General features: G+C 46.0%; 1 protein-coding gene across 2 annotated transcripts in view; it reads left to right on the top strand.

Moving 5' to 3' along the window:
* The window catches only part of ptprn2 (protein tyrosine phosphatase receptor type N2), a 1583832-nt gene that overhangs the window by 735875 nt on the left and 829070 nt on the right, over window positions 1-18887 (top strand). The gene's annotated exons all lie outside the window — the stretch shown is intronic.

Below are 18887 nucleotides of genomic sequence, written 5' to 3'. Positions count from 1 at the left end.
CACTTCTGGTCCACAAATCCATACACTGGTGGGGAATCCTTCTCCTCTACTTCTCCTATTTTGTCGATTAAATCGGGGAAAAGGGTCCCAAAGGTCCATCACGAGCGGGAGCTGCCAAATACGCGACCTCTCACTCCATGGCCGCCGCCGGAAATCTCATCTATCTCTGTCTTAAAGACACTGTGATTTGGCCCCCACAGCCTTCTGCGGGAATGAGTTCCACAGATTCACCAACCTCTGGCTGAGGAAATTCTTCCTCATCCTTGTTTTTAAAAATTGTCCCTTCAGCCTGGGGTTGTGCTCTCATGTTTTAGTTTCTCCTAATGGTGGAAGCATCCTCTCCACGTCCACTCTATCTAGGCCTCACAGTATCTTGTACGTCCTATGTTCTTTTTTCATGTATGAAACGATCTGCCAGGACTGTAAGCAGAACAATACATTTCACTGTACCTCGGTACACATGACAATGAATCAGATCCAATCCAATCCAATCCTGTAAGTTTCAATGCGATCCCCCCTCATTCTTCTAAACTCCGCCGAGTACAGACCCAGAGTCCTCAACCGCTTCTCATATGACGGGTCCTTCATTCCGGGGATCCTTCTTGTGAAGCTCCTTTGGACCCTAGATATGGGGCCCAAAACTGCTCACAATATTCCAAAATGGGGTATGACCAGAGCCTTATACAGCCTCAAAAGTACATTCCTGCTCATGTATTCTAGCTCTCTCGACATGAATGCTAACATTGCATTTGCCTTCCTTCGAGACGAGCTATGGATTCTAGAAGGACAAATGCAGCAGTTGTGAAGGGACGCCGCCACATGCAAGTTGCTTGCCAAGTCTGATAGACCATCCAGACTTATATATATCATTGTTTCTTCACTGTTACTCGATCAAAATCCTGGAACTTCCTCACTGAAAGCATGGTGGGTGTACCTGCACCACGTGGTCTGCAGCGGTTCAAGAGGGTGGCTCACCACCACTTTTTCAAGGATAATTAGAGATGGGCAATACATGGTGGGCTAGCCAGTGACGCCAACATCCCATGAAAGAATTTTAAAAACATTGTGATATCGACCGCAAAGATCAGAGAGCCCTAGTTGTCAATCAAACAATGTTTCTTCTGGGGAGAAAATATTCTAGTGTTCTAATAGATGTCCGGGCTCTGATTTTTTAATGGTAGAAAAATTGTCAACCTGCTCCGTGATTGCTCTACTGAGACTGACAGTAACATCTGGAGTCCATGCGTGTAGAGAATAGTGCAGAAATCCAGAGGTTGCTGATGGTGATTCCATGTTTCTCCAGAGAGGGGAGACACAATTGAATTGACAAGAATTTCGACTCTAATCCTCTGAGTCTGATTGTAAAAATCCTGAAAAAAGGTACCCTTTTTAAATTAATGGTATACTAAATTCATTAATACTGCTAACGACCTTCTCTGGTCCTGAAAACAAAAATAATATTTGTGGGATGTCAAATTTCTCTACAATGATTTTTTAAAAAATCTTCATTTTTAAAATAAACTTCTTTAAAAAATTTTATTTTAGCACCAATCTTAATCCAATCATAACAATTTAATTCCCTATTTGGAAATTTGACTTACAAATATCCAGCGCATTTAACTTCCTGGTTTGCTCTGTCTATGAATTTCTGTGATTGGCTCCTAACCTGCTTGCTGGCATCACGGCCGCTGCCCACCAGGACAGCCCCTTGATGATGCCAAATTTAAAATGCCGTCATCCATCTTGTCTCTCTCCTGCAGTCTTTCCACTGAAGGGTAAGCCTTTTCCGTGCAATCAGGACCATTAGAATAACCATAAATGTAATTGCATACATTATTTCTCAATTTATTACAGTGTCACAAGTGGTAAGTTTATGATTTGCATGGGACTGCTGAAAAGAATTATGGACAATGGGGCAAACCCACATCAGGAGGAACAAACAGGAGGCATGTGAGGCTACAAATAACATTATCAAGCCATTCCGGCCACCTGTTATTTTCCATATGACCCAACATGCACTTTAAGTGATGTCAGGTTTATAATTTAAATTCCTGCTAATGTTGCCATTTTCATCAAGGCTTTTGCTTTCCTGAAGGCTATTGGAACTATGCCAGGTAATTCGATTTGTGAGATAAGAGGAAGCCTGTTATGGAGTCGGGATCCTTTTGATCAGGTTGTCATAATTTGATGCTGTTTGAACAGTTAACTACGTTATTAATGCATGATTGATAACAGGGCTTTGTACTTAAAAGGTAAGAGACCATTAAATTGACCAGCATTGTGCAAGAATTCAGATGCATTAGAGTACTTCATTCATGGATAAAGTCATTTGCTGCATTCAACAGAATGGAGAATCAGATATTCATATAAATAGGGGACTCTGTGTTTTTAAATTTACATTGTCCTGACATCCACTGAGTCTTTGAAGCATGTGGCAAAGCAGATGTATAGTCACCTTTTCAGCCTGCTTCGTTGATACAATTGACAGATGAGCTCATTATGAATGCATGGCTGAGCTCCAAGGCTCATTAATGGATTCAGCTCTATAGGGAATTGTTTACACAGTTGCGAAGGAAACCGCTAGCTTTATTTGACAGTTTTATGAGCTTGTAACAAGTTTATGTTTCGTTGATGTGGTATTTCATGCAGGACGCTTGGAAGATATGAGATGCCTTGGAGGGGGCATGGGAGATATGGGGGAATGGGTGATATGAAGGATATGGACGGGGTGAGGGACATGGAAGTGGGTGGGGAGAGGTGTTGAAGGATGAAGTTTAGAGAGGTAATAACTATGACTAGAACTGGGCCAATAAAGATTAGCAGACGCTCTGACCAGCCAACTCTGCACTGGAAATCTGGTCTATTAACATTTCAGAATGATGATAAAGGTAAGGGCAAATAGAGGAAACCATTTGGCTCATTTAGCTCATACTTTTGTTGAAAGCCATGAACTGTCATCACAATAACAACCTGCCTCTTCGAGATTTTGTCTCCACTGCTCTACCCTGAAAAATATTATAAACATTAATTATTTATTGCGAGCTGTGTATGTCCTTTGCAACATCAACATTTATTGCACATTCCCAGTTGCCCTTGAAATGAATCGCTGCTTTTCATCGGATGATGTTGCTTCCAGAATGTTATTTAGCAGCAGGTTTCTGGCTTTTAAGCTAGTGATAATGAAGGAACAGAGTTGTATGTCCATATCAAGATGGTGTTTGACTCAAGAGGTCAATTTGGAGGAAATGCTTTCCCCATGTATTGCCTGGCATTGGCTTTCTAGGTGATAGAAGTTATGGGTCTGGTAGATGCTGCCGATATGTTTCTCAAGTAGCTGTGGTGCATCCTGTACATTGGAATGAGTTGGGTGTTTTAACCAATAGATTAAGTCCCGATACAGATGGGCCTTGATTTTCCGACGCTCTCTAAATTTTCCTGCCCCATCCACAATGATGCCCACTGGCCATGGGGCCAGAATTTCCCACCCATGACTTTGTACTGTATGATATTCAGCTTCAGGAGTTGCAGCACTACTCACCCCAGTAAGGGCGCAGTATTCTATGAAATTCCAATTTGGGGAATCAGAAGCTGAGCTGTTTGTCATCGTATACCCAGGAAGTTGATTATGCAGGATTCAGTAATGAAAGTGATACCAGGAGACTTCATGGGTTCAGACTCAATGTTGAGCACTCCCAGAGTCATTCTCCGCCCTCCCACATAGTGCCTCAACTTCTGGTGCATGTGTCCTGCTGGTGGGGCAGGAAATATCCAAGGATAGTGGTGGAGGTTTTCCGATGTTGGCAGATAGCTATGTCTGGATGCTGTTGGAAAGCTCTCCCAACTTAATGACACCAACTGGGTTGGGTGTGCCTCTGCCATGTCCTCACTCAGTGCCTCGGTTGCAACCGAGTGATTCATTTAGTTTCGTTGCCGCGCTGTATAAGTCTCTGTATAGGTTTGTGCTGCTGTTCACTTATGTCCCGTTGTCCTGCAGTTGTAGGTCAAGTTAAATTATCAAAAGATCTTGAAACTCATCAAAACCACCTGAGCCCCCGAGGTGTATACTGTCCTTAGTACGCATGTTACCATTAACGATACAGCGAAGCTGGTGGGAACATTTTTATTTTATATTCATTCAGCTTTGTTTTGCTGGAGGCGGTTGACATGGTGCTTCAATGGAGTGTGGAAGGCTCCAGCAAGTGAGTTCTTATGATTTATACATGGGTGCTGCAGCACCATGGACTGAAGTACTGTTCTACTGCACAATGTGGTTTGACTTGGAGTGGTATTTATTGTGTTCTGCGGCAGAGCGAGATAAGTTTTAAATTCTGAATACCACTGAAAGATCGACACTTGAAAAGCTAAGTTCGCTTTCCCTTCATGACATGCTTGTGCACCTTTCTGTTTTTGTTTTCAGATCATCTGCCTTCTGCACTTACCCAATTCATTTTTCTCATTTCAGATATGACATACACACCAACAGGCTCATGCTAATGCCAGCAAATTAGAACAACATAGATTGCAAGACTTGTCTATTTATAATAGCAGAAGTGTTCCTTTTAAGTGCAAATCTAGATATTCACCGTCCTTTGGTCTTCTTCAACCCTTTGCATGTCCATTCTACACAATAATTTGACTCCTATAATGTCTACATTCAATAGTTTTGACTGGGATGGGAAAACATGAAACAAATTTCTGTTTGCCGTGTTCTTCACGTTTAATACATTGCAACACTAATCTTATTGATTTTGTTTTTAAATCAAGTCAGATTAAAATTTACAGATTTACTATTCAAATCTAACACTGGGCAATGGCTGCATGCCCAGCGCGAGTCAAGTAAATTAAAGTTGATACCCTATTATGTTTTGATAAAACTGCCAGCCGCTCGCCTCGAGCAAAAAATCTAATGGTATTCTTACCCACTGCCAGCCTGCAAAGATAGTAAGCACTTCCCAGCACATATTTCTCAATTCACACCCTTCCTGGCCACCAAATATACTGTGTTATTAGGCTAAATGGTGCAATTCTAACACTCAACAATTTGTTTTTGACATTATTTTGCAAACGAAGAAGAAATGATCTCTGCTGAGGAGGCACTTGACCAAGCAGCAATTTTAACCTTCAGTGTGGCAATTTTAAAAAACTGTCCACATTTAAAGATTTCAAGGGGACAATGGTGTGCTGGGATAGGCAGGGACTGTACCTCTCAGTGGATGCCAGTTGATCAAGCTTGGCACCGGTGTCTTAATGGACGTGACCAGGGCAGTCAGTGGGGTTTTAAATTACAGGTTGAGCATCCTTTAATCAAAATGCTGGGGGGCCGAGAGTATCTCGGATTCCGGAATTTTAGACTATCTAGTGTAGTTGTGAAACGTCGCATTGCTAGCGGATTTTGGTTGAACACCATGTTATTTTTTTACTAGAAACAAGGGGCTGGATTCTCCGATTCTGAGACATGGGAACGGTGGTGTTTCCCGACCGAACAAACGGCACAAAATGGCCACCGATCCTCCGTCTGATAGGGGGCTAGCAGGCACGCAACGTAGAGCCACCGCTGTACCTGCGGATACGGCCGGAGAATTGCCGGGTACGTGGCCGCGCATGCGCAAGGCGACCTGCAGCGGCCGCGCCGTGCAACATGACGTCGGCCACACACGGTCCCGGCCTGCCAAACAGTGACCCTCTTTGGACAGGCTCGCCACCCCCGGACCACCCTCCACCAGTGCCCCAAGCCCCTGCCAAAGCCCCCCTTGCCTGCAGATCGGCTCCCCCCACTGACTGTGGCGGCGCTGGACTTAATCTGCACACGCCGAGTTCCCGGAAAAAAATACCACACATGACCGACGCTGTCGGGAACGTGGCCCATTCGGGGGCGGAGCATCGGGGGAGGGCCTCGGGTAACGTCCTGAGGGCGTCCTTAGGGTGTTTTGGAGGGGGTGAAGCATCGCAAAAGCGGCGCCGCCCCTATATCGGAGCCAACGGGGCTTCTCCGACCGATCACCGAATGCAGTTTAGGCATCGGAGAGTGGAGAATCCTGCCCAAAGTGTGTATTTCAGAACTTTTTGAATTTTGAAATTTTGAATAAGGGTTCTCAACCTGTAGTAAGAAATGGTGTTGGTGGTGGTGTGAGGGATGGGGTGGAAGGGAGGATTCTTGTTGGTGCACGGTAGGGATCTGTTAAAAATGATGCACCTTAAAGACAAAAGGCAAAAATCTAAAGACAGGAGAATTAGGAGATGTGGGTAATGGTCAGATTAGGCTAAGGAAAAGGGTAACATAATAACAACTGGGGACAAACACAGTTAAACAAAATACAGAATTATGACATGAAATGAAAAGGAATTTACTACCTGCTCAGTTACTTGCACAGCATTGTAAATGAAATGGGGGAACAGGGTGCAATAATCTGTAGCTAAGAACCAGATGTAGCACAGTCACCGTCAGCCTACCCCACTTTCCTGAAACCCCCAGCCACTTACTCTCGAAACCACGTCACTAAATATCGTCCCCATTTTCCCATCATTCAGACCTCCCAGGCCCTTCGAAACCTGTCCATGCAGGCTCCAATGACTGTAGCCCCTCCGCCCACCTTGTTCCCGTTCACTAGCCAGTTCACTTCTGCTAGCAGAGGGTCCCTGCCAGAGTCCACTCCCCCACATAGAAAAAAACAACATCAACACCCAAACCTTCCAAACTCCCAACACTGTAACCCCTCAAACTCAAAAGAAGCCAGTCCCAACCAATCGCTACAAAGCCCCAAACCCTCCCTTCCCAAATACAACTTAAGTAGCGGAACAAAAAACTAAAAGAAAAGAGAAAGGAGATGAGAAAAAACCAATAGAACAAAAATTAACACCTCCAAAGTAATTTCAATCCCAGTCCTTCAGCTTTCACGAATGCTTCCGCCTCCGCTGCTGTCTCAAAGTAGAAGTCCTTTGAGTTGTGTGTGACCCTCAGCTTTTCCGGGTAGACCACCCCAAAACTCATGTTGCTTTTATGCAATGCCGCCTTCACTCAAATAAAGGCCGCCTGCCTTCTCGTCAGTTCCGCCATGAGATCCTGGTATAACCGAATACCAACGCCTCCCCACCTCACCTCTCGATCAGCTTTGACCATCTCAGCACCTTTTCCTTCACCTCATAGCTGTGAAAATGAAATGAATGAAAATCGCTTATTGTCACAAGTAGGCTTCAAATGAAGTTACTGTGAAAAGCCCCTAGTCGCCACATTCCGGCGCCTGTTCGGGGCGGCTGGTATGGGAATTGAACCATGCTGCTGGCCTGCCTTGGTCTGCTTTCAAAGCCGGCGAATTAGCCCTGTGCTAAACCAACCCCTGTGGAAGCAAACTATTACAGCTCTTAGTGCTCATTCGCCTTTGGTTTCGGCTGGAGCAGCCAGTGAGCCCTGTCCAACTCATAGAGGGAGGGGTTGTCCTTAAAAGAACACTACAGCACAGAAACAGGCCCTTCAGCCCATCATGTCTGCGCTGATCATGATGCTATCGTACCTGCTTCCACCACGTTCCCCAGCAGTGAGTTCCAGGCACCCATCACCCTCTGTGTAAAAAAAACCTGCCTCACACATCTCCTCTAAATTTTGCCCCTCAAACCTTGAACCTATGTCCCCTAGTAATTGACTTTGCCACCCTGGGAAAAAGCTTCTGACTATCCACTCTGTCCATGCCACTCATAATTTTGTAAACTTCTATCAGGTTGCCCCTCAATCCGTCATTCCAGTGAAACTGGTTTATCCAACCTCGCCTCCATAGCTAATACCCTCTAGATCCAGCAACATCCTGGTAAACCTCTTCTGTACCCTCTCCAAAGCCTCCACATCCTTCTGGTAATGTGGTGACCAGAATTGTACGCAATATTCCAAGTGTGGCCTAACTAAGATTCTATATAGCTGCAGTGTGACCTGCCAATTATAATACTCAGTGCCCCACCCAATGAAGGCCAGCATGCCATATGCCTTTTTGATTATCTTATCCACCTGCATTGCCACTTTCAGTGATCTGTGGACCTGTACGCCCAGAACTCTCTGCCTGTCAATACTCCTAAGGATTCTGCCGCTTACAGTATACTTCCCACCTGTATTAGACCTTCCAAAATGCATAAACTCACATTTGTCCAGATTAAACTCCATCTGCCATTTATCTGCCCAAGTCTCCAAACAATCTATATCCTGCTGTATCCTCTGAAATCCTCATCACTATCCGGAACTCCACCAAGAAGTCAACAAACCTTTGTGTTGTCTGCAAACTTATTAATCAAACCAGTTACATTTTCCTCTTCCTCCAAATCATTTATAAATACTACAAACTGCAAAGGCCCCAGCACTGTTCCCTGCGGAACACCACCAGTCACAGCCCTCCATTCAGAAAAGCACCCTTCCATTGCTACCCTCTCTCTTCTATGGCCGAGCCAGTTCTGTATCCGTCTTGCCACCTCACCTCTGATCCTGGGTGACTTCACCTTTTGTACCAGTCTACCATGAGGGACCTTGTCAAAGGCTTTATTGAAGTCCAGCTGCTATTCCTTCAACAATCATCTTCGCCACTTCCTCAAAAAACCCGATCAAGTTAGTGAGACACGACCTCGCCTTCACAAAACTATGCTGCCTCCATTTGTTTCCAAATAGGAGTAAATCTTGTCCCAAAGTATCCTCTACAATAATTTGCCTACCACTGATGTAAGGTTCACCGCCCTTAATTTCCTGGATTATCTTTTTTAAACAAAGGAACATCATTGCCTATTCTCCAGTCTTCTGGGATCTCACCTCTAGCCAATGAGGATATAAAGACTGCTGTCAAGGCTCCAACAATTATCTCCCTTGTCTCCCTCAGTATTCTGGGGTAGATCCCATCAGGCCCTGAGGACTTATCTGCCTTACTATTTTTCCAAGACGCCCAACACCTCCTTCTTGAGATCGACATGATTCAGACTATCTACACACCCTTTCCTAGACTCATCATCCATCAAGTCCTTCTCTTTGGTTATTACTGATGCAAAATACTCATTTAGTACCTTGCCCATTTCCTCTGGCTCCGCACATAGATTCCCTCCTCTGTCCTTGAGTGGGCTAACCCTTTCCTTGACTATCCTTTTGCTCTTTATACACATACAAAAGTCTTTGGATTTTCCTTAATCCTGTTTGCCAATGATTTTTCATGACCCCTTTTAGCACTCCTGACTCCTAAGTTCCTTCCTACTTACTTTCTATTCTTCAAGGATTTTGTCTGTTCCCAGCCTTCTAGCCATTATGAATGCTTCCTTTTTCTTTTTAACTAGACTCACAATATCCCTCGCTATCCAAGGTTCCCAAAACTTGCCATACTTATCCTTCATCCTCACAGGAACATGCCGTTCCTGAATTCTTATCTACTAACATTTGAAAGACTCTCACATGTCAGATGTTGATTTACCCTCAAACAGCTGCCCCCAATCTAAATTCTTCAGTTCCTGCCTGATATTGTTATAATTAGCCTTACCCCAATTTAGCAACTTCACCCAAGGGCTACTCTTATCCTTATCCACAAGTACTTTAACACTTACTGAATTATGGTCACTGATCCCAATATGCTCTCCTACTGAAAATTCGACCACTTGGCCGGGCTCATTCCCCAATATCAGGTCCAGCATGGCCCCTTCCCTAGTTGGACTACCTACATATTGTTTCAGGAAGCCCTCCTGGATGCTCCTTACAAATTCTGCCCCATCCACTTTGGCTCTAAGCCCTTTGTTACACTCCACCACCCTCCGCAGCTCTAGAGGTGAACTGGTCACTGTGCCTCTTCCACTCCCTTCAGCAGCTTTCCTTCTCCCCCACATCCGTCGACATCTTTGCCAAAGCCTCCTTCATCAGGGCAAGAGTCTCATCCACCCACTCCTTGAGCGAGGTCATCATCTCCTTGTGATGCTTGTCAAAGTGCTTATAAAACAACTGTTCAAACTTCCCCGCCATCACTTCGGCCAGCTTATCCACTGTAATGGGCAAGGCCCCACTGACAAGCCTGCACCCGCCATCTTTCCTCCCGCTGGACACCCCATTGGACTTGCTGGCGGACTATCGTTTGCCCCTTTTTCCCCTGATTTTTTTTTTCTGGATTTTCGACATCTTTTGGTCTCCTTGGACTTTCCCACAAATAATCATACCAAATTCTCCCCAAAAACTGAGTACGAAGGGCCAAAAGCTCTAGCAGGAGCAACTCAATGTGCGACCTCCACTTACATGTCACCACCGGAAGTCCATACGTTTTACATTTTAGCACGCCATTACAATGCAGTGTATTCATTTTCTTCAGAAACCAGTGCCTTGTAACAGGGTAAACTGGCTGTAAATCCAGCACCTCTGGCATTTTGCTTTGATGGTTTGATTGTCCATTTTCTTGTTAACATTAGTATTATGTCTTTCCGTGATGGAGGATCAACACATTGCTTGCTTGAGGCAAGACTGGAAAAAGCAAGATATCAGGAGCAAAGAATATATGGACAGCTACTGCCACGTTAAGCTGCTTGCGGATGTTATGGCATAAGATTTGTGACTCTTCAATGTTGATGTGACTTCAGGACAATTAGTACCTCCTTATCCTTTGAACGTTTTATCCTGTTAAGCGATGCAGATTTCGCTATGCAAATAATTTTCAATTTGTTTGTAAGAGATTTTTCTGCAGAAAAAACACATGCTCGGGACCCCCTCTGTCCTATAACAAGAATGACTTCCATTTATATAGCACTTCATACAAACAAATGACATTGATCCAGAAGTAGGCAATTTGGCCCCTTTCTCATTGATTCTGAAAGAACATGTTTCACCTGCACCACTGCTACAGTTTTAACAGCCATTTCTTTTTCCGATTTTTCCTTTCCTGCTACTCCAACAGGTTTTCCATTTAATTTTCAACAATCTTCCCTAATATGTCCAACTTTGTTACAATGGAAACAGTTAAGTTTCTGAATGTCACTTCCACCTTCAGCACCTTTTCGATCTGAGGTGAAATTTCCTGACCATTCCCAACTGTTCAATCTCTTATTTGACTGTTTTCCTTTCTCCTTCCCATTTCCTATCCTTCTCATGTTTAAAAGGATGAGGGGAAAAAATTTTGGTTCTGTGGACCAGTTCTATGGGCTAGCTCTTTTTCCTCAACATGTACCTGGATAACTAAAGGAAGTGAATCTTTTAAGTTCTTCTAAAAGAATCACCTCTCGAAGGGCTTCACATGTTTTCTCTATCTTTTTATTTGAAAATATTTTGATTCAAACTTTAACATTTTAACAATCTCAGAACACAACATTTCCAACTGAAATAACCCCAAAGCAACCCCACAAACAAGCCCCCCCACCACCCGTTAGCAACAACTAGCTCTCCAAAATATAATATAAACAGACCCCATCTTTTGTGGAACCACTCGCTCCCCCTCAAGGTGAATTACACCTTTTCCAAACACAGGAGCTGCATTAAATCCCCCAGCCACACTGAGGCAGTGGGTGAAGAAAGGACCCAAAAGGACCCACCTGTGAGCATTCAATGAGGTGAAGGCTACATTTTCGCTATCTTTTTGTTTTATAAATTTAGAGTACCCAATTCAATTTTTCCAATTAAGGGGCAATTTAGCGTGACCAATCCACCTACCCTACACATCTTTGGTTTGTGGGGGCGAAACCCACGCAAACACGGGGAGAATGTGCAACCTCCGCACGGACAGTGACCCAGAGCCGGGATCGAACCTGTGAGGCAGCAATGCTAACCACTGCGCCACCGTGCTGCCCTAGTTTTCTCTATCTTTAATGCCTGCTTCCAACAGTCAAGGTTATTTTGCTTCACCCTCTCAAATTCAATATGAGTTTGTCCTGGCTGTTTCCTGGCGTTTTGAAATTTCTGCCTGTATGCCTGAGGAACCAACTCATACGCACTAAGGATAGCTTCCTTTACTGCATCACAATCTGCCAATACCTCTTCCGACAATGATGCATTCACCTCACTAGCTTTGTCTTCCTGTCAACTTTGTAAAAGTAATGCCCAAATCTCTTTTGGCCGCTTAGTCTGTTCAGCTACCTTTTCAAAAGAAGTAAAAATGTTTCCACATCCTTTTCCTCAAATTTTGTCAGAACGTGTTGAATTTAAACATTTCCCCACTAGGTCCATGTCTGGAACCACTTCCTCCCGCAACCTTCCCGGTGTCTCTGCTTTAACGTCCAACATTTTAAATTGAAATTTTCTCACTCGCTCTCTCTTTTTCACTTTCTTCCATTGCTAACTTCTCCATTTCCAATTCCCTTTGAAAAGCTCTCTCTTTGTCTTTTTTCCTCACTCTCCCTTTCTGTTTGCTATTCCTGCATCACTGGTTAAATTTTTTTCATTTATTTTTATTTTTCCTGCATTTCCAATTGTTTCATTTGGGATTGAATCATTTAATGTCCTCACATTTTGAAGAACCTGGTACTGGATTCTCCGATCCTGCGGTATGTCTGCAGGATCCGTCTGGTCTTACGACCAAACAGTTGGCGAGCCACCCTCTCAACGATCCTCCCTCCGGTGGGGGGCTAGCAGCCACACAGTGTAACTCAGGTGCATGTTGAGGAAGAATATACTCTCCACTCTGAACCCCAAGTGAATGATTGTGGAATGTCTCCTCAGAAACATCCAGATGATTGTCACATGGGAGTTTCCAAACTCCACTCCCAAAACCATGCTTAAAATCTTCTCTCATAAATATGCCTTCCTTTAGCGGTTTGCCTTCCGAACTCCTGACCAGATTTTCCAATTGACACTTTTAAACAAAGCTTCCACTACACTTTTAACATAAAATCCAGTCCAGGATTTTACAACAATGCTTTGAGGATTTCTTTGTCTTGATTGTTGGGTGGCACAGTGGCACTGCTGCCTCACAGCGCCAGGGACCTGGGTTCAATGCTGACCTTGGGTCACTGTCTGTGTGGAGTGTGCACTTTCTCCCTGTGTCTGTGTGGGGTTCCTCCAGGTGCTCCAGTTTCATCCTATGATCCAAATATGTGCAGGCTAGGTGGATTGGCCATGCTCAATTGCTCCTTGGTGTTAAGGATGTACAGAATAGGTGGGATTATGCCGATAGAGTGGGGGAGTGGGCCTGGGTGGGGTGCTCTTTCAGGGGCTTGGTGCAGACTTGATGGGCCAAATTACATCCTTTTGCACTGTAGGGATTCCATGATTCAATGAAAATGCTCGCAATTGCTTTGACTCTCGATTCCCAGATTAAAATGGCATTCAACATTTGACTTACCTTTGAAGGCTGCTGACCCACTTTACATCTGGTCACTGCAATTGTCTCTTTAACTCAGAACACTTTGCCTACTTTCCTCAAATTGTTCTGTCCAGTACCTTTGTATCTGTTCACTTAACTCCAGTTTTGGGACTTTCTGTCCCAATTCTCTGTTATCTGGATTGTAACTTGTACTTTAGGAAGTCTGCCTCCTCACAGTTCCTGTCCTGTCCAATCTTTTTCTGGCAGAATTAAGAGATGTTTGCTCCCAGAGGTCCTGTCTCCAATTGCCCTGGCTTCCAGTTAAAACTAAGAACAAAGGAAACCCCTTACCTCTGGACCCGTGATGGGTCCTCCTGGTGCTAAGCAGTGACTTACTTCTACTATTTATTTTTCATGCTGTTGCCCTCTCTAAGCACAACAGAGACACAAGTTGGAACTTAACCAACCCCCACACATGCAGACACCTTTTGTCCAGCATGAATCCAATTACAGATTTTACCGTTCCAGGCACAGAAACAATAAATTAAACCCACTTTATAATGCTTGCCATACAAATATAAAGAGTGCCTCCTTAACAAGACAGCTGTTAAGGAACAAAGAACAATACAGCACAGAAAAGGCCAATCACCCCACCTTAACCAGGTATTTGTCGAGATGCCTTTTGAACACCATTAATGTATCTACTTCCACAACCTCCCCTGGCAACGCATTACTGGCACTGACCACCCTCTGTGTAAAAAGCCTGCCTCGCACATCTCCTCTAAACTTTGCCCCATGGACTTTAAACCTGCCTTGCACATATCCTCTAAACATTGCCCCATGGACCTTAAACCTATGAACCCTGGTGACTGAACCCTCCACCCCAGGAAAGAGTAGCTGCCCATTCACTCTATCCATGCCCCTCATAATCTTGTAGACCTCAATCAGGTCACCCCTCAACCTCCGTCTTTCTAATGAAAACAGTCGGAGTCTATTCAGCCTCTCCTTAACACCCTCCAGACCAGGCAATATCCTGATAAACCTCCTCTGCACCCTCTCCAAAGCCTCCACATCCTTCTGGTAGTGTGGTGACCAGAATTGTGCGCAGTATTCCAAGTGCGGCCTTACCAAGGTTCTCTACAACTGTAGCATGACTTGCCAGTTTTTATACTCGATGCCACATCCAATGAAGGCAAGCATTCCGAATGCTTTCTTGACTACCTTGTCCACTTGTGTTGCCACTTTCAAAGATCTGAGGATCTGCACGCCCAGATCTCTGACTTTCTATATTCCTTAGATTTTTGCCATTTACAATATATTTCATAACCGAATGCCTGCAACAGACATCTGCTATGGAGGATACATAAAAGGTATCCTTATTGCGTATAAGCTAACGAATGTGAAAAGATTGTAGAACTCTGGTAATAAGCATGAGTATATCTCTTCTTGATTCAGGGCACCCTAGTTCCAAAACTATGATTTGTGTCTCTGCTACTCCCCCACTGAGATACTGCTTTGTTATCACTGCATGATGTTTTGGGCTTAAACAAAAACAAGGAAATAGGAATTGTTTGTGGAGAAAGCATGAGAGTACAATTCTAACACCAGTCCCAAAACATACATGGGTCTGGGATTTTATTGGGCTATGAGAGTCTCACGCACTGGAGGTAGCACTGTAGATTGAAACTGCATTGGACAGAGAGAAGAAAAAGATGTGAATGAGTAGGTTAGCCACTCATTGTGCTTACGTTTGTCTACAGACTTTCTGTGGTTTTTTTCCAGTAGAACATGCTGTGACTAAGAATCCTTTTCGGCACAGGCCCCTCTACATGGCATTTGGAGCCTGTAAGAATGGAACAAGCATCCAGGACAAGAGTGCCCCCTTAACAAGACAAATTGATGAATAGTTTCTGAATGAAATAAACTGGGATTTTACGGCCCCACCTGCGGCGGCAGTCAGCATGGGCAGGACCGGAAAATTTGGAGAGCATCCAAAGGTCCATTGGCTTTGGACAGGGGACCATAAAATCCAGTCCACCGAGTGTTAAAGCCATGATTTTCTGGCACCACCTTAAATCAGTGGACTTCTGGCAGGCCTGCCATATCCCCCGTGATGGGTCCTGCTGCGGTGGGGCCAGAAAGTCTCCACCTAGACGTGTAAGCCTAAATTATAATGTTTAATTTAGCGCTGAATCATGTGTGATGTGTTGGATACTCTGCTACACAGACGAACCAACACGGTTGCGAATGGTACAACTCAGTTTTATTACGAACATTTATTTACAGTGGTAAACTGGTTACTGAGGTTCGATCATAACCCTAGAATCTGTGGACCTATTCCTAATACTATATTGGAGTGGCACTCAGCACATGGTGGATGTCTGAGTGGCTTTCTGTGAGCTCTGTGCCCTGAACTGTCTCCTGCTGGAATGCCCGGGAAGTGTCGTGTTCCCTGTTTTGTAGTGTGTCTGCTCTTGCCTGTGATTGGCTGTGGTGTTGTGTGTGTGTTGATTGGTCCGTTGATCTGTCCATCAGTATGTATGTATGTTTGTACCATGATGTTTACCTGAATATCATGACATCCCTCCTTTTTTACAAGAACATGTGCCTATGTGGTTATAAATAAAGATGTGTACTGAGTGCAGCTGAATGTGTGTGTGTGCAATATCTACAGCATGTACATGGGGCTAAACTATATACAAGGGGCGATGTCAGGTGCAACATAACAACGAGATTGCACTATAAACAAAGAACGGGGAAATGTTGAATGACAAAACAAACTCCTGTAATGACAAGGAAGAACAGAAACATATTAACACAGTGGTATTATGAGTTCAATGTACAAACAGCCTCATAAGTCCAGTCTAGTAGGTGGGCGACGAATTTGGGTTGACCGACTCAAGGGTGGGTCTGGATCCACCGGCTGAGGAATGGGCCTGGCCACGGGCGACGACGAAAGGGGCATGGTGGCGGGGAGCTCCACAAAGCCGATATCAGGAACAACAGGAGGGCGTGGTGCCGGTGTAAATTCCCGTAGCGAGCATGGAAGTAGGCGAAGAGCCTGGCGATTGCGCCTACGAATGGATCCATCAGGCATGCGAACCAGGAACGAGCGGGGAGCCACGCATCGGAGAACTTCGGCAGGTGCTGACCAGCCACCTTCTGGTAGGTGGATGTGGACGTCGTCTCCAGGCGCCAAGGCGGGAAGATCAGTTGCCCGTGAGTCATATGCCATCTTCTGGCGAACGCGCTGCTGTTGCATTCTGTGTAGCACCGGAGCATGGTTGGTTGTGGGTACCAGAATGGATGGCACAGTGGTCCTGAGGGTGCGACCCATCAACAGCTGGGCTGGTGAGAGGCCAGTTGAAAGTGGGGCTGAGCGATAGGCCAGCAGGGCTAGGCAGAAATCCGATCTGGCAGCAGCAGCCTTGCAGAGGAGCCGCTTGACGATGTGAACGCCCTTCTCCGCCTTTCCATTGGACTGGGGATGCAGAGGGCTGGACGTCACGTGTGTGAAGCCATACGAAGCAGCAAAGGACAACCATTCCTGGCTGGCAAAACGGCCCATTGTCCGACGTGACAGTAATCGGATGCCGTGGCGAGTGAAGGTGTCTTTGCAGGCCCTTATGCCAGCGGACGATGTCAAATAGTGCAGGCGTATGACCTCTGGATAGTTTGAAAAGTAATCAATGACGATTACATAGTCCCTGCCGAGCATGTGAAAAAGGTCCACACCCATCTTCGCCCAGGGGGACGTCACCAGCTCATGGGGCTGAAGCGTCTCAGGAGGTTGCGCCGGTTGAAACCTTTGGCAGGTGGGGCAGTTGAGCACCATATTGGCAATGTCATCACTGATGCCTGGCCAGTATACCGCCTCTCGGGCCCTCCGTCTGCACTTCTCGACCCCCAGATGGCCTTCGTGTAGTTGGTCGAGGACCAGCTTGTGCATGCTGTGTGGAATCACAATCCGGTCCAGCTTTAGGAGCACACCATTAATGATGGCCAAGTCGTCTCGGACATTGTAGAACTGTGGGCATTGTCCTTTGAGCCACCCTCCCATCATGTGGTGCATCACCCGTTGTAGAAGGGGGTCAGCCGCAGTCTCCCGGCGAATACGGGCTTGACTGGAGTCGTCAGCTGGCAGATTTGCCGATGTGAAGGCCACCAGCGCTTCGACCTGACAGACAAACCCCTCCGAATCGGGCGGTGTACTCACTGCTCTAGATAGGGCATCCACAATGATAAGGTCCTTTCCCGGAGTGCAGACCAGTTGGAAGTCATACCTCCTGAGTTTAAGTAGGATGCGCTGAAGGCGAGGGGTCATCTCGTTCAGGTCCTTGTGTATGATGCTGACCAGGGGGCGATGGTCAGTCTCAACGGTAAACTGGGGGAAACCATAAACGCAGTCATGGAACTTTTCTATTCCGGTCAGCAAACCCAGGCACTCCTTTTTGATTTGCGCGTAGCGCTGTTCTGTGGGTGTCATGGCCCGCGAGGCGTAGGCGACCGGGGCCCATGACGCAGTGTCATCCCGCTGTAGGAGTACCGCCCCAATGCCGGACTGGCTGGCATCAGTCGAAATTTTAGTGTCACGAGATGTGTCGAAAAACGCCAATACTGGGGCTGTGGTGAGCTTAATTTTGAGCTCCTCCCATTCCTTCTGGTGTGTGGGCAGCCACTGGAGCTCCGTGGACTTCTTGATTAGATGATACAGAGCCGTTGTGTGGGAGGCAATGTTGGGAATGAACTTCCCCAGGAAGTTGACCAAGCCTAGGAAGCATAGCACTGCTTTCTTGTCTGCCGGCTGCGGCATGGCTGTAATGGCGCTCACCTTGTCTGCATCCGGACGGACCCCTGACTGGGATTGTGGTCCCCCAGAAACTTCAGCTCAGTTTGGCCGAAAGAACACTTCGCTCGGTTGAGGCGCAGGCCATTTTCCCGTATGCGCGCAAAGACGCGCTGGAGACGATTGATGTGCTCCTGTGGTGTGGTGGACCAGATGATGACGTCGTCCACGTAGACGCGCACCCCTTCGATGCCCTCCATCATCTGCTCCATGATCCTGTGAAAGACCTCGGATGCCGAGATGATGCCAAATGGCATTCTGTTATAGCAGAACCTGCCGAAAGGGGTGTTGAAGGTGCACAGCTTTCGGCTGGACTGATCCAGTTGGATCTGCCAAAAACCCTTCGAGGCATCCAGTTTTGTGAAGATTTTAGCCCAGGCCATTTCGCTCGTGATCTCTTCCCGTTTGGGTATGGGGTAGTGTTCCCTCATTATGTTGTTGTTGAGGTCTTTTGGATCAATGCAGATCCGGAGCTCGCCGGAGGGCTTCTTAACACACACCATGGAGCTGACCCATGGCGTGGGCTCCGTGACCCGGGATAGCATCCCTTGGTCAACAAAGAACAAAGTTCTTGGTCCTGGAGATCCTGCAGCTGCTGCTTGAGACGGTCTTTGAGTGGCGCTGGGACCCTGCGAGGTGCGTGAATGACTGGGGTGGCGTCCGGTTTGAGCCGTATTCTGTAGGTATAGGGCAGTGTTCCCATGCCCTCGAATGCCTCCTGGTTGTGGGCGAGGAGCGATTGGAGCTGTGCCCCGAATTCTGCATCCGGGAAGTCAGATGTGCTTTCTGGAGACCGAGCGTGAACTCGTTGCACGAGGTGG

Source organism: Scyliorhinus torazame, chromosome 6 (assembly GCF_047496885.1).
Source record: "Scyliorhinus torazame isolate Kashiwa2021f chromosome 6, sScyTor2.1, whole genome shotgun sequence".
In the NCBI taxonomy this organism is placed as follows: Eukaryota; Metazoa; Chordata; class Chondrichthyes; order Carcharhiniformes; family Scyliorhinidae; genus Scyliorhinus; species Scyliorhinus torazame.
Note: the sequence above shows the minus strand (reverse complement) of the source record. Positions and strands in the feature narration are given on the sequence as shown.